This window comes from Balaenoptera ricei, chromosome 4, assembly GCF_028023285.1.
Source record: "Balaenoptera ricei isolate mBalRic1 chromosome 4, mBalRic1.hap2, whole genome shotgun sequence".
Classification (NCBI taxonomy): domain Eukaryota; kingdom Metazoa; phylum Chordata; class Mammalia; order Artiodactyla; family Balaenopteridae; genus Balaenoptera; species Balaenoptera ricei.
The window spans coordinates 135,796,067-135,810,686 of NC_082642.1; the positions used below are offsets into that span (position 1 = coordinate 135,796,067).

Sequence of the window (14,620 nt, forward strand, 5' to 3'; positions counted from 1 at the left end):
TGTTCCCTGCATTGGCAAGTGGATTCTTAACCACTGTGCCACCAGGGAAGTCCCCTATCTCTTTATTAAGCTTCTCATTGTGTTCAACCCTTCTTCTCCTAAGTTCATTGAACATCTTTAAGATCATTACCTTGATTTCTGTATTGGGTAGGTAGCCTATTTCCTATTTGTTTAGTTATTCTGGGGTTTTATCTTGTTCTTTTGTTTGATACATATTCCTTTGTCACCTCATTTTACCTAATTCTCTGTGTCTATTTGTATGTATTTGGTAGTTTGGTTACATTTCTCCATCTTGGAGAAGTGGCTTTATGTAGGAGTTGTCCTATAGGACCCAGTAGCACACTCCCCTCTGGGCACAGCTGGGGTCTTGGGAGTCCTGGTGCTGGTCTAACCTGATGGTGGGTGTTGCTGCATCCCCACAGCACTGGCTGCTCTGCCTTTGGGGTCTTAGACTGGTGCCAGCCAGCTGGTGGGTAGGGCAGGGTCCCAGCACTAATAAACTAGAGAGATGATTCCAAAATGACACTTGGCAGCACCAATGTCCTCATGATAGAACAGCCTCCCTGAAATGGCTGCTGCCAGCATCTATGTCTTCAGGGGGAGTCCCACTGGCTTCCTCCCTCCCTGAGAGGCTCTTCAAGATGAGCAAGTGGGTCTGACCCAGGCTTCTTTTAAATTATTACGTCTTAGAGTGTGTGAGATTTTGCATGTGCCCTTTGAGAGTGGAGTCTTTGTTTCCTATTGCTCTTTGACTCTCCCATACGCAAGCCCCATTGGCCCTTAGAGCCAGACATTATAGAAACTTGTCTTCCTGGTGCAGGGCCCATGGACTGGGGAGCCTCATGTGGGGCTCAGACCCCTTGCTCCTTGGGGAGAACCTCTGAAATTATGACTGTCCTTCCATTTGTGGATCACCTACCCAGGGGTATGGGTCTTGACTATACTGTGTCTCTGCCCCTTCTACCCATCTCATTGTGGTCCCTTCTTTATATCTTTAGTTGTGGAAGTGTTTTTCTGCTAGTCTTCAGCTCTTTCTCATTGATTAGTTGCTCTGTAAATTGTAATTTTGGTGTGCCCATGGGAGGAGGTGAACTTAGGGTCTTCCTACTCTGCCATCTTGCCCACTCCCCAGAATAGGATCCTGTTGTTGATAACTAGAGAATACAGAAATTGTTAGTAGGAGTGGAAATAGGTGGAATCTGATATAGTAGGGACTAAAGGCAGTGAAAATCTTCTTAAGATTCTGGAAAAATAATCTGGAAATTCATTGTATGTAGTAGTGATACAGTTATTTAAATTTTGACATGTGGTCGATTATAATAAAATATCTTTTGAAGGCAAATCTTTGGAAAATCCAATGTCTCTTGCCTTATAAAAATAGGAGAGGTATAAAGAAATCAAGGACTGTGAGGTGGGATGGCTTTTTCTAACAGTACTGGACAGATCAGAGAAGTAGAATGACAAGTTTAAGTGCCTAGATTCTCAGCTCAAGGCATTGATGTTCTATGACTTTGCCAAAGATTCACTAACCTTTTGAAGCCATAGGGTTGAGTTAGGAGCCAAATGTATAATTTGATCCAAGTAGTTACTAAATTAGTATGTCAGTTGATTTTCTGGTCCATGATATCTCTTCTAGGAAAGTCTGGAAACTGAGAATTGGGACAACAGTATCTAAGATGATGTGAAGCACTTGGCAAAGCTTGACTTGTCAATTCTGCTGAATCATTCATGCCAACCAATGCAAGCCTTGCCTCCCCTTTCTGAAAAAGTTGTTCTCTTTTTGCCTAAAGATATGATAAGTTTTTGATCTGTGGGAGATTCCTTACTGAGACAACTTTCCTCATTTCTACTCTGAGAATGATTTTAATTGTTTGCTTGATCAGCTTTCAAATACAGATTGAAACCTATACTTAATGATGGCCCAAACTTAATGAAAGAGAGATGCCAGAAATTTCTTGGTTATAATGGAGAAGACGTTCAAAGACTTCAGGAGGCTAAAGTAATGGGGTGAATTTACCTACTATGACCTAATGTCATAGTTTATTTACCAAGAATATACTTGGTAAATATACTTTATTTACCAAGACCTTGAAAAATAAATTTGTGAGAAAAATGCCATTGCTTTGGAAAGGGGCTTTAGAGGTTGTTCTCAGTAGATTGGGCACACAGTGAGATATTGGAGGTGAAACTGTTGCCTTGATTGCAGTAAGGATAGTTGGATTCTGGGGAAGCAGAGGCCAAGGAGCCTCTCTTTACTATCACTGACAATGTGGGCAACAAAGTTAGTGTAGTGTCAGAATGGTTTACCTGCATCCCATATTAGGTAGCAGGGAAGTCCACTAAGACCCTGCTTGATTTGAACTGAAGCCTGATGAATCACATTTTAGAGAATGTACACCCCTTTTCCTAATTGTCAGATGAATCAATCCAGTGACCCAGTATCTATAAAGGAAGTTTAAAGCACTTTTCAGGAAGAACAAACACATAGTGTGAATCTTCATTCTAGGATTCTCTAAATCATCCAGTTTCCACTTGCTATCAAAACGGTGCCATACTTATCATTAATTGACAATGCCTGTGAGTGGGCACTAATTTCTAGGGATTCACAGTGCTACTGCAGACTGCCAGTCAGTATAGGCGCTTATGGAGAGTTAGCTGATAAACAATTTTGACCCAAGCAATAGTGCATCACTGAGGAAGAGCAGATGTTAGTGCCACAATCAAATACTTAAAAGATGTGCACAGTTGATTTCTACCCCATCCTCATTTATCTTTACAATATGGCTAGTGCTGAAGATAGATGAGTTCTAGAAAATGACAGGTGGTTACTTCAATCACAGCTGCTGTTTCAAATGTGATCTCCTTACTGGAGCAAATCAATGTACCCTGACACCTGGTATGCAATTATTTATCTGAAAAATGATTTTTTTCTTATTCCTTTTATTCCATTGAGCAAAAGAAAACAGGACTTGTAAAAGCTATCATTACATCTTCAAAATTTGACCCAGGATTCAATCAGCACACAGTTTCACTGTATTGATTACATTATGCTGGTTGAACCTGGAAAGAAGTGATCTTAAATGTGATGGTATAACATGTGCATGTTATTCATTCATTCATTCAAAACTGGCTATTGAGTGCCTATTCTGTGTCAGTCATCTTTCTAAATGCTAAAAATGTAGCAGTGAAAGAAAGAACAAGTTCCTGTCCTCTTGAGATCATCGAGGGGAGAGACTGATATTAAACAAATTAGCATCTAAATGCATCACACATCAAATTCTGATGAATGCTATACAGAAAAACAAAATAAAGTCAAGGAAAATAGGAGAGGTTAGAGGATAGGGCACTGTAACTTAATATTGGGCGTTAGGTTGTACTATACCAATAGAGGCCTGATGGAAGAGAGGAAACACATCATGAAAATATCTGGGGAGAAAAGTTCCAAGTATAAGGAAGAGGAAATTCAAGGACTATAAAAGCAGTGGCCTGAATTTCAAGGTGATCAGAGTAGCTGATACATAGTGAATGAGGTGGGGCTAGGGATAGAGGCAGCAGATCATAGTGGACATTGCAGGCCATCTTTGAGTGAGTTGGGAAACATAATTTTATGCAGAAGTGAGACATGATCCAAATTATATTTTAAAAGGACCATCGTGGCTGATGTAAAATGAATACATTAGGTGGAAAAGAGGATGCAGTTAGGTGACTAAAATTGCAATGATTAAGATGAGAGGTGACTGTATCTTAGAGCAGGTTGGTAGTAGTGGGAGATAGTGAGAAGTAATCACACTCTGGATGCATTTTTAGAGTAAAGCCAGATAATTTCGTTGATGGCTTGAATCTGTGTTATAAAAGACGGAGAAGACTCAAGGTTTTTGATCTGAGATTAGCCACAGCAGGAAATGGCTACCACTCTTTGGGCTGGAGGAACCACTAAAGGAGGTGGCATTTCCAGAGTCAAAAAATATGAGATATAGGAAAGTTGTTAAGAGAGTAAATCCTATGAGTTCTTATGACAAGGTGATTTTTTTTTCCTTTTTTCTCTTTTTTCTATTGTATCTGTATGAAAAGATGGATATTAGCTGAATCTATTGTAGTAATCATTTTACATTTTATATATATATCAAACCATCATGCTGTATACGTTAAACCTATACAGTGATATATGTCAATTATTTCTCAGTAAAACTGGGAAAAAATTGGAGCCATCATGGATATAGAGCCAAGATGGGAGTTACCCAGTGGATTCAGGATCCAGCTGGAGAAGAGACAATGGAAGAGTAGCACTTGTTGCTTGAGATCCCACAGAAAAGAGAGTGAGGGGATAGAAATAACCTGGCTTTTATTTTACTCTTGCCCTCTAGACTTTTGTCAGTGTAATCCACTGGCTGAAATGGTCTGGAAGCCAGAATGGAAGGAAACAAGAGATGGCAGGGAATGAATCTGAGAGCAAACAAGCAGGAGAACAAGTTGGTGACCAAAAGGCAGTTGGATGTGCTAGTTTGTACTTCAGGGTGCTGTGGTCCTAATGCTTGTGCCCCCAATTCATATGTTAAAACCATAACCTCCAAAGTGATGGTGTTAGGAGGTAGGACCTCTGGGAGGTGCTTAGGTTATGAGAGTACAGCTCTTGTTATTGGAATTAGTGCTCTTATAAAAGGGACACTAGAGGGCTTTCTAGCCTCTTCCACCATGTGATGACACAGTGAGAAGTCAGCCATCTGCAACCTGATTGAGGGCCTTCACCAGAACCCTGCCAAGCTGACATCCTTATCTAAGATTTCCCAGCCTCTGGAACTGTGAGAAATAAAATTATGTTGTTTATAAGCCACCCAATCTATGGAATTTTGTTATAGCAGCTGGAATGGACCAAGTGAATATATAAATTTGAATTTTTAAATTAAAAGCATTTTTTAAATCTATGGAACTCAATTAGCTACCCTAGGGAGTGCGTAGAAAAAAATGAAGAGAAAGGTCTGAGAACAGAAACCCGGGCCCTCCAGTGTTAAAAGAATGTGGAGGAATTAGCAAAGGACACAGAGAAGGCGTGCCCAGTGAGCTAGGAGATCTGAGAGAACTGTGTCCTGGAAGCTACATGGAGGATTTATTTAAAGAAGATAGTGATCGGCCATGTGAAATGCTGCTCACAGGTCAAGTAAGAAGAGCGCTGAGAGTTGAGTCACTGGTTTCAGCAATATCCGTATCACTGGTGATCTTAATTACAAGGCCAGGACTAGGGTAAGCCAAGTGAGGTACTTGCCTTGGGTGCCAAAAATCTCAGTATTTTAACGCAATTAAATGATACCTTAATACAATATTTTTAAAAAATAAAAATTAATGCAAAATTCACAATGACTACAATATTCAACATTTAAATAATGACAGAATTGGTAACAGTACCATGCTGAGTACCATACTGGAGACTGAGGCAAAAGGAAACATCAATAATATTGAGCTTATCTTTATTTAAACATTTGATGAGTTCACTGTGACCTTTGGCATTAATTTTGTTTTAAATTTTTATTTATTTATTTATCTATGGCTGTGTTGGGTCTTCGTTTCTGTGCGAGGACTTTCTCTAGTTGCGGCAAGTGGGGGCCACTCTTCATCGCAGTGCGCGGGCCTCTCACTATCGCGGCCTCTCTTGTTGCGGAGCACAAGTTCCAGGACGCGCAGCCTCAGTAGTTGTGGCTCACAGGCCCAGTTGCTCCGCGGTATGTGGGATCTTCCCAGACCAGGGCTCGAACCCGTGTCCCCTGCATTGGCAAGCAGATTCCCAACCACTGCGCCACCAGGGAAGCCCCCTTAGGCATTAATTTTGACTTCTAAAATATTGCTTGAAAATTATTCATCTTCATAGATGAATTTTTATTGCCTCTTGAATTTTGTGCCCAACACAAGGTACAAAGTTTTATTGCCTCACTTATCTCACCCCAGCCCTGTCCCTGCTTAACAAGAGCTGTTTCATTTGAGAGATGAGGGTGAAAGCTTAGTTGGAGACTGGGGAGGGTAGTGTTGGTGGATTGAAGAGAGAGAAGAGTGAATGGATCAGGAAAGGGCCGGATGATTCTTCCTTCAGCCTAGGTCCATGAGTAAGAAGAGACATGGAGCAGATGTTCAACCTGGAACCAACCCACAGGTGACTTGCAACTTTCATGTAACTTGATGAGAAATACATGTTTGTTCTTGCAAGGTTCTGAGATTTGGGAGTTATCACAGTGAAGATAATCGATAACAGTTCTCTTCCCTTTGGAATAAAAATTTGCAATATCTCACTAAATAAAGAATCTTGATTAGCAGAGGCACTGTTTTAAGGCAGTGAGAGTATAGAGTGCATAGTGGAGGAGGAGAATCATAAATACTGGTTACAGCCACACCGCCAGTCACAGAATCGAAGATTGTAGCCTCTGCCTATATTTTCTCCTTCATTGTGTTCTGAATATTTTTAGTTAGTTGAACTAGTTGTCAATTTTTTTTTTTTTCTTTTTTTTGGTCATTTTCTTTTCCTATTCTAATTTAAGGGAGTTGGTTGTGGTAAAATTTACAATTTAGTTCACTGGTTGTGGAATGTTCAGATATAACAGTGAAAAACTATAGGGAGGATAATTATAATCTAGACGAAGTAACTAATGAGGCTTTTGGAGGAGAGGAGCCCTCTTGTGACTATACAAGAAAAAGTTGAACTGTGTCATTAAAATTTTTGTTTTGGAATGAGAAATATGTAAAGAAGTTTGTAAAAATGGATCTTGAGTAGTACAAGCTGTGAACTCTAAAACATCTGAAAGGCATCAGAAAATGGGTAGGAGGCTCACTTTGCTTACTTTATGGAGAACTGAGTGGGACTGATCCCTAGAAGCTAGTGAGGTGGCCTGTGTCCTAGGCTCATGCAAGTTGCTTCTCTACTTTGGCTTTGAAATCTTTATGGAGGGACATAGACTCGTAGACAGTTAAAGAGTTTTAAGCCTCAGTGTTGAATACTAACTCTGATGGATAGTGTGGTATCAGATGCCTTCTCACAAAACTGTACCATGGTGAGACTTGGATGCATTCTTCCCTTGTTCTGAGTCTTGTATTCCAGCTTTCTCTCAGTTGTGTTAGTGACAGATGTACTTTCCAATTGGATCTTATTGATTTATTACCCAAGTTGATTCTTTTGTTTGTAACCAAGAACCCAGACTGGTACACCCAGATTCTAAAGAAAAGGTAATAAGTCATTTCAGCAAAGATTCATAAATGTGAAGCCAGAAGTACAGCAAGTCTAAAACAAAATATACGGATGTTACGAAATGACTTCAGATGTCAGTTTGTAAACCCTGTGAAGAACACTCCCACTTATGGGGATCTAGGCCAAAGAAATAAAATCACAGTAGTTAAGGGCATGTTTAGGATGTTTTTAGCAGGACTGTTAATCACAAAACTGGAAAAAAGCAAACTACCCAAATAGGTGAACAAACAATCCTACATCCATACTAGGAAGTAATATGCAGCCACTCAAAATAGTAAATTAGGTTGTTATAAATCATCTTTTAGGAAATTCAATAAATATTTTTTTAGAGATTAGAGAAGTATTTGTAAAGTATTCGATTTTTGTAACCACATCAGGGTTCAAGGAAGAAGCAGAAAGAGAACCCAAACTGAAATCACATTTTAAGCAATTGGCTTTTGCCTATCACCCACCAACAGAATAAGCATTAGATGGACCCAGTACACATAGCCCATGCAAACACACACTCGTACTTACTGTTACTATGAGCAATGCAGTTTTATTTTTCTATTCTTCCTATTTATACTGTTTTATATTTAAAAATGATGATCATAACCAAATAACTGATTTCATGACCCACTGATTCGTTAATATTCATGATTCAAAAATCATTTTTCACAGGTACACCTGTTACTTCTCTGCCATCACTTTCTTGTTTTCTTCAGGTGATATTAAGAATTGATCCCTCCTATAGTATCCTGTGATAAAATAGTTTTTCAACTTTAATAATCAATGTGTGGATTTATTTGTGGTAAGATGACACTAAGTAATAGTCCTATAATCTCAGACTACAGGGAACAAATCACTCTGATTTGGGGGATGATTAGAACATAGTTGTTTACTCACAGCAGGGGAAATATGGGAGTGATAATCTATTTGTATTTTGCAGTTATCAAAGTTCTTTCACATAACTCTCCACTTCTAATGAACTGGTGAGATAGAGCCAACAAGAATAGATTTACGTAAAGGATCATGAGAACATCCTGGGAAAGAACTCAAGACAGAAGAAGAGAATCAAGACCCATACACACAAGGTTAGTTCAAAGATGTCTCATTTGAAATAATATACAGCTTGGGACTTCCCTGGTGGGGCAGTGGATAAGACTCTGAGCTCCCAATGCAGAGAGCCCAGGTTTGATCCCTGGTCGGGGAACTAGATCCCACATGCATGCTGCAACTAAGAGTTCACATGCCACAACTAAGGAGCCCACGTGCTGCAACCAAGGAGCCTGTGAGCTGCAACTAAGGAGTCCGCCTGCTGCAACTAAGACCTGGTGCAGCCGAATATACAAACAAACAAACAAATAAATAAATAGACAAACAATAGGTACCACTTCTGCAGAAAACCATGCAATCTGTTTAAAAAAATAAATAAATAAAATAATATACAACTTAAGGTCTATTGACATAGTCTCTCCTGTATGCTCACAAAAATGTCGATAAAACACAGAAACAAAGAAGAAAACCCATAACACCTTAAAATAAGTTTGAGTCAACCTAATCCCAGAGTCTGAGAGAAATGTCCACCGATTGTTAGGGCTATGAAATTGAATTAAGCACCCATGTTTTAGCTCATCCTAGCAGTGACTTGGCAAGCCTGCCCACTGTCTGCCTCCTGTCATTTGTAGCATGACTGTGCTTCCTTCTGGGAATGCACACATTTTAAAACTGTCACTAGGAAAGCACAGTACCGTTAGGCTGAGAATGTTCTATTCTTATGAAATGATTCCTATAATTTATAATAATGGTAATGTTAGGAAAGCATAAAATGTTTTTAGACTTCATTTCTTCCCTATGTTGTGAAAACTTTTGCCTGCTTGGCACTTTGAAAGATCTTTGTTAGAGAACATGGGAGGTTCTCCTTTTTGTGCACCAAGTCACCTAAGATGAGTGGTGATTGATATGATTACTGTAAATCATCTTCGGTACAAAAGACGTAATAATTTTGGTGCAAATTGAGTCCCATCACAGTCACCACCATGTGTCATGTATCAGGGCTTGCTTGGGAAGACTTCCACCATGTCCTACAGGGTTAAGGTACAGGCTTGACTGGGAGAAGCCTACAAATCAAGGACGATAAGAAGGGAAGAGGCATGTGGTACCTGCATTCTCTTTATTCCATGGAGATAATACTGGAGCCTAGGCCATCTAGTAGAAACAGATTAGATTTGCATTAGTATGGAGGGTGTCCATTTTCCTGTCACTTTGCCTTCTTTATAGGGCAACTGTGAGAGCAACCTTGTTAGTAGGTATACAAACAGACCACTGGGTCACCAGGAGGTCTGGATTTGGAAGCCAGCTCTTTATATAAATTGTCTGGGAAACCTTGCAACCTAATACCTAGGTACTTTGGAGGGTTCATAGGAAGTTGAATTCCTCTCTCCAGGGAGGAGACATGGGAATATGGGAATCAGAGTTCAGGCATAGCCTCTTTGGCTAGGGAAGAGGAGGGATGGTATCAGCTGGCTCATTGTTGAAGCAACTGAGAAAGACCTGGTTGCTCTACTACAGTAGGTCATTTCAGATGAGAGAAACAGTCATCTCTAGATAAGCCTCTTTTTGCCCATCCCCTATGTTAAGATGAAGTGGGGAAAACTTTAAGTTCTGCTTGGATCTTTGTAATATTACAGGGAGAGAGATTTTACTAGCAGAAGGCTAAAAAACTCACTTTTGTTTTATATTATCCTTATATTTGTTCACATGTTTATTATTTTCTGTTCTCTTCATTTGCTTGTTTAGACCCATTTTTCTGTTTAGTATCATTTTCTTTCTTCTTGAAGGATTTTGTTTTGAAAGACATTTTTGCTTGCTATAGAATTCTAGTTTGGCGGTTTTCTTCTTTCCATATTTTAAAGATGTTCTACTTCCATTTTTTGGATGTGAAATCTACCATCATTCTTATTTTTGTTTTTCTGTATATAATGTGTCAATTTTTCTCTGGGTGCTTTCAAGATTTTATATTAGGGTTCTCCAGAGGAACAGGAAAAAATATATAAAATTTATATATATTCATATATGTTTTATATCTATGAAGGGAATAATACATATGTATTATGAGGGATTGGCTCATGTGATTATGGAGGCTGAGAAGTTCTATGATTTTCCACCTGCAAGCTGGAAACCCCAGAAAGCTGGTGATATAATTCTAGTCTGAGTCTGAAGGCTGGAGAATCAGGGGAACTGCTGATGGTGTAAGTCCCAGACCAAGGACAGGAGAAGATCAATGTCTCAGCTCATGCAGGCAGGTGAGAAGGGAATCATCCTTCCCTTGCTTTTTGCTCTATTCAGGCCTTCAACAGAGACCCCCACCCCTGCCCTTTGGTGAGGGCAATCTCCTGAGTCCACTGATTCAAATGCTAATTTCATTTGGAAACATCCCCATAGACACATCCAGAAGTAATGTTTAATGTGGGTACCCTGTGGCCCAGTCAAGTTGACACCTAAAATTAACCATCACAGATTTCCTCTTTATAACTGGTTTTAAGCAATTTGGTTATGATTTGCTTTGGTGTAGTTTTCTTAATATTTCTTATTTAGGGCTTTTTGGATCAACATGTTTAAAGTTTTCATTAAATTTTTCAAAACTTTTGGGTACTACTTCTGCAAAAGTGTTTCCCAGTTGTTTTCTTCCCTCTTAGGGGGAACAGGATGGCCAGAGTAAGCTGGAATTGGGTGTTTCCCTTCCTCCTGGTCAATTAGACTCTGGTAAAACCCCAGCGGAGTAGGTTCTGGTTAACTAGTTTCCCCTGAGGGAAGAACTTGTTAAGAAAAACAGAGTGCTTTGCTGTATTTCAAGATGGTTCTCTTCCTCCTTTCCCTGCTGGAAGCATGAGGGATCTCCCCCAATATTTATGAGAAATAAACCTGGTTGAACGCCTGGAGGTAAAACTCACAGAAGTATTACTTCCGTATGACTGGAGCCTCCTGGAGTTTTTAACTCTCAGACTTGTCCACAATTTGTCAATTTCAGTTCAGGTTTTTCTACCCTGGCACTGATCCCCACAGAAGATTCTTCTAATGGTATATTGTGATTTTCTGTATCCACCTGTCTGTCTCTCCAGTTTGGAGGCAGCAGTTTGCCCTGTGACTTCACTTCTTTTACAGATCTATGAAGAGTTATTGATTTTTCAATTTGTTCGGCTTTTTATTTGTTAGTAGGATATAGTAGCAACTTCCAAGCTTCTTACATGTGTCACTGGAAACTAGAAGTTAGCCACTATTTCTTCAAACTGTTTTCCTGTTTCCCTCAACCCTCTTCTCTCTTTTGGAAACCGCAGTTACACATATACTAGTCTGCCTGAAGTTGTGCCACAGTTTACTAATGCTATGTTAATTCCTTTTTTCAGTCTTTTTTGTTTGTTTGTCTTGTGTTTCCCTTTGGATAATTTCTAGTATGTCTACAAGTTCACAGATCTTTTCTCCTTCAATATCTAATCTGCCATTAATTTAATTCAATTTATTTTTCATCTCAGACATTGAATTTTTTATTTCAGAAATTCAGTTTGTCTGTTAAAATCTTTACTGTTTACTTAAAATGCTCAATCTTACCTCTATGTTCTTGAATATATGAATTATAGTTAAGTGCATATTTTAATGTCTTTATCTTCTAATTTTATCATCTGACATTTCTGATCTTTCTTCAATTTCTTATTGATTGATTTCTTTTTCCTCATTTTGGGTCATATTTTCCTCCTTTGCATGTCTGATAATTATTGAGTGCTTGCCAGATGTTATGTATTTTTTCTTGTTGGGTGCTGATTATTTTTTATTCCTGTAAGTATTCTTGAGGTTTTTTTCTAGGATGCAGTTAGGTTATGTGGAAATTGTTTGATCTTTTAATGGCTTGCTTTTAAGCTTTTTTTAAGTGGGATCAGAGCAGCCTGTAGTCCTAGATTAATTTTGCCCCATTACTGAGGTGATACCTTTCTGAGTACTCTGATGGCCTGTGAATTATGAAAATTTTCCAGTCTGGGTAGTGAGAACACAAACTATTCCTGGCCCTGTATGAGCTGTGAAGAATATCACCACTAGTCCTTTTGGGTGTTTTTTTTTCCTGGCTTTGGGTAGTTTCCTCACTCATGTGCATCTGGAGACTTGAGAGGGATCCTCTGCATATTTCAGAAGCACTTTCTCTGTGAAGGACTCTACTCTCTGGCACTCTGCCCTATAAACTCTAGCCATCTTGGCCTCCTTGGACTCTTAACTCTGGTCCTCTCAGGGAGACCTCTGGGCTCTGCTTGGACTCCTCCTCCCTGCATTGTGGTCTGGAATCTCTGTCCAGCCAAAAAGGTGGGGCAATTATAGGGCTTAGCTTGTTTGTTTCTCCTTTATCGGGAATCATAATCCTTCTTTCCATCTTGATTGGAAAGAGAAGTCCTGTTATGTGTTATGCTGAGTAAAAATTTAAGGTAGTGTTGAAAAACTTTTCCAACTGATGTCTGTTGCTTGAGATTATAAGTATTTCTCTCCTTTGTGAAAATAACCTCTTATTTGATTTGGCAGGGAAAAAGGTTAACTTCAACAAAATTCCTCTAAAATAATTAGAACTTTAATATTAGCCAGGATTCTGGGTAGGGTTCTTTCTATTGTAAATATTTTACTATTTGTGGCAGCTTGAACAATATTATTTTACCATATCCAATAATTATCAATAATATTTTATCTATGCAAAGGCCACAAATTTCCAAAAAAGAAAGAACAAGAAATTTTGGAATGACTGATATTCTAGAAGGTTAGTGCTTTCAACAAAGGCATGAGAACCTGATCACAATGCCTTCTGAAGATTGTAGATTTTCTTCCCTTTTCTTTTTTTTTTTTAATTTTATATTGGAGTATAGCCGATTAACAATGTTGTGATAGTTTCAGGTGCACAACAAAGCGATTCAACTATACATATATATGTATCCATTCTGCTCCAGACTCCCCTCCCATCCAGGCTGCCACATAACATTGAGCAGAGTTCCCTGTGCTATACAGTAGGTCCTTGTTGGTTATCCTTTTTAAGTATAGCAGTGTGTACATGTCAATCCCAAACTTCCTAACTATCCCTTCCCTCCACCCTTCCCCCCTCCCACGGTAACCATAAATTCATCCTCTAAGTCTGTGAGTCCGTTTCTGTTTTGTAAATATGTTCATTTGTATCATTTCTTTTTAGATTCCGCATGTAAGTGGTATCATACGATATTTCTCTTTCTCTGTCTGACTTACTTCACTCAGTATGACAAAGATATTGTAGATTTTCATATTTAACATCTGTTCAGAATATCAGAGGGTGGGAATAATAAAGAACTCTATTTTTATCCCAATATACCTACATTGAATTAAAACCTGCCATATACTGATACTTAGGAATTGTATACATCAAGCTATCCTGTATCTTGGAGGGAGATTTAACTGACACCCACGTAAATAGAGAGTAGGGCCAAATAAAACCTATACACTCTGACTTTTAGAAAATTTTAGTTATAAAAATTTTTAATTTTATTAGCAGGATTAGACACTACAAATGAGGGAACTCTCAAATGTATTTTAAAATGACGACAGGAAGCATATCTTGAAATGTTAGAGGAAAAACATTCTTTTAAAATGATCCACAATGGGAGTCAAAAGAAGTTATTAGAAAACTGTCATCTTTCGAAGTGTGAAGATCTAGCCTCTATTAGACAGAAACAGAAAGTCATTTGGAGAATAGAGGTTGAGGTAGAAAACTAAAATGATGATGGAAGAAACAATGAAGATTTTAAGGGTGTAGTGAAGAGCACAGTTGATACCATGGAAGAATTACATCAGTGATAGAGTGCATCATTTTAGAAGCTCTTCAAGATTGGAGAGAATAAAGGTAGAGGTATAAAAAAGTATAAGTGAGTAAATAGATATATGGAAGAAAATAACATGTAGAATGCTTGATAATTGTAGGATATCTGACATAAGCATTAGAACACTTAGCAGCAGTAACCAGAGTCTTAATTGAGGAAAATAAACTAAAATTGAAAAAAATTAGTACAGATTGAAAATTTCCTTTTCATTTATGCAAAATCAATGACACAAGTCTACATCTAAATACAGCCTTACAAAATCTTTGAAAACAAAAATTAGAAAAGCATCTGACACCTCCTTCTTTGGGGAAAAGTTATTAGGTTGTTTTCAAAAGGACAAAAAAAAAAAAAAAAAGTCTAGCCTCAGACTTCTCCTCAGTGCTAAATGCTACAGTTAAATGGAGTTAAAGTGATAGAATTTTGAGAGGGAAAACTTGAAGTGCTAAATTTTCATTTAGCGAAGTTATCTTCTATGTTTTTGAACACGGAAAGACATTTTCCAATATCCAAGGGTTCAGAAGATATATCTCACATCTAAATC

The 14,620-nt window shown here is 38.5% G+C and overlaps 1 long non-coding RNA gene across 1 annotated transcript in view; it reads left to right on the forward strand.

Moving 5' to 3' along the window:
• Positions 1-14,620, forward strand: part of LOC132364915 (uncharacterized) — a 229,001-nt gene that overhangs the window by 193,723 nt on the left and 20,658 nt on the right. The window contains exon 2 of the long non-coding RNA XR_009502956.1: positions 8,154-8,298. This is a non-coding gene — a long non-coding RNA (uncharacterized LOC132364915). The remainder of the gene's footprint in view (positions 1-8,153; positions 8,299-14,620) is intronic.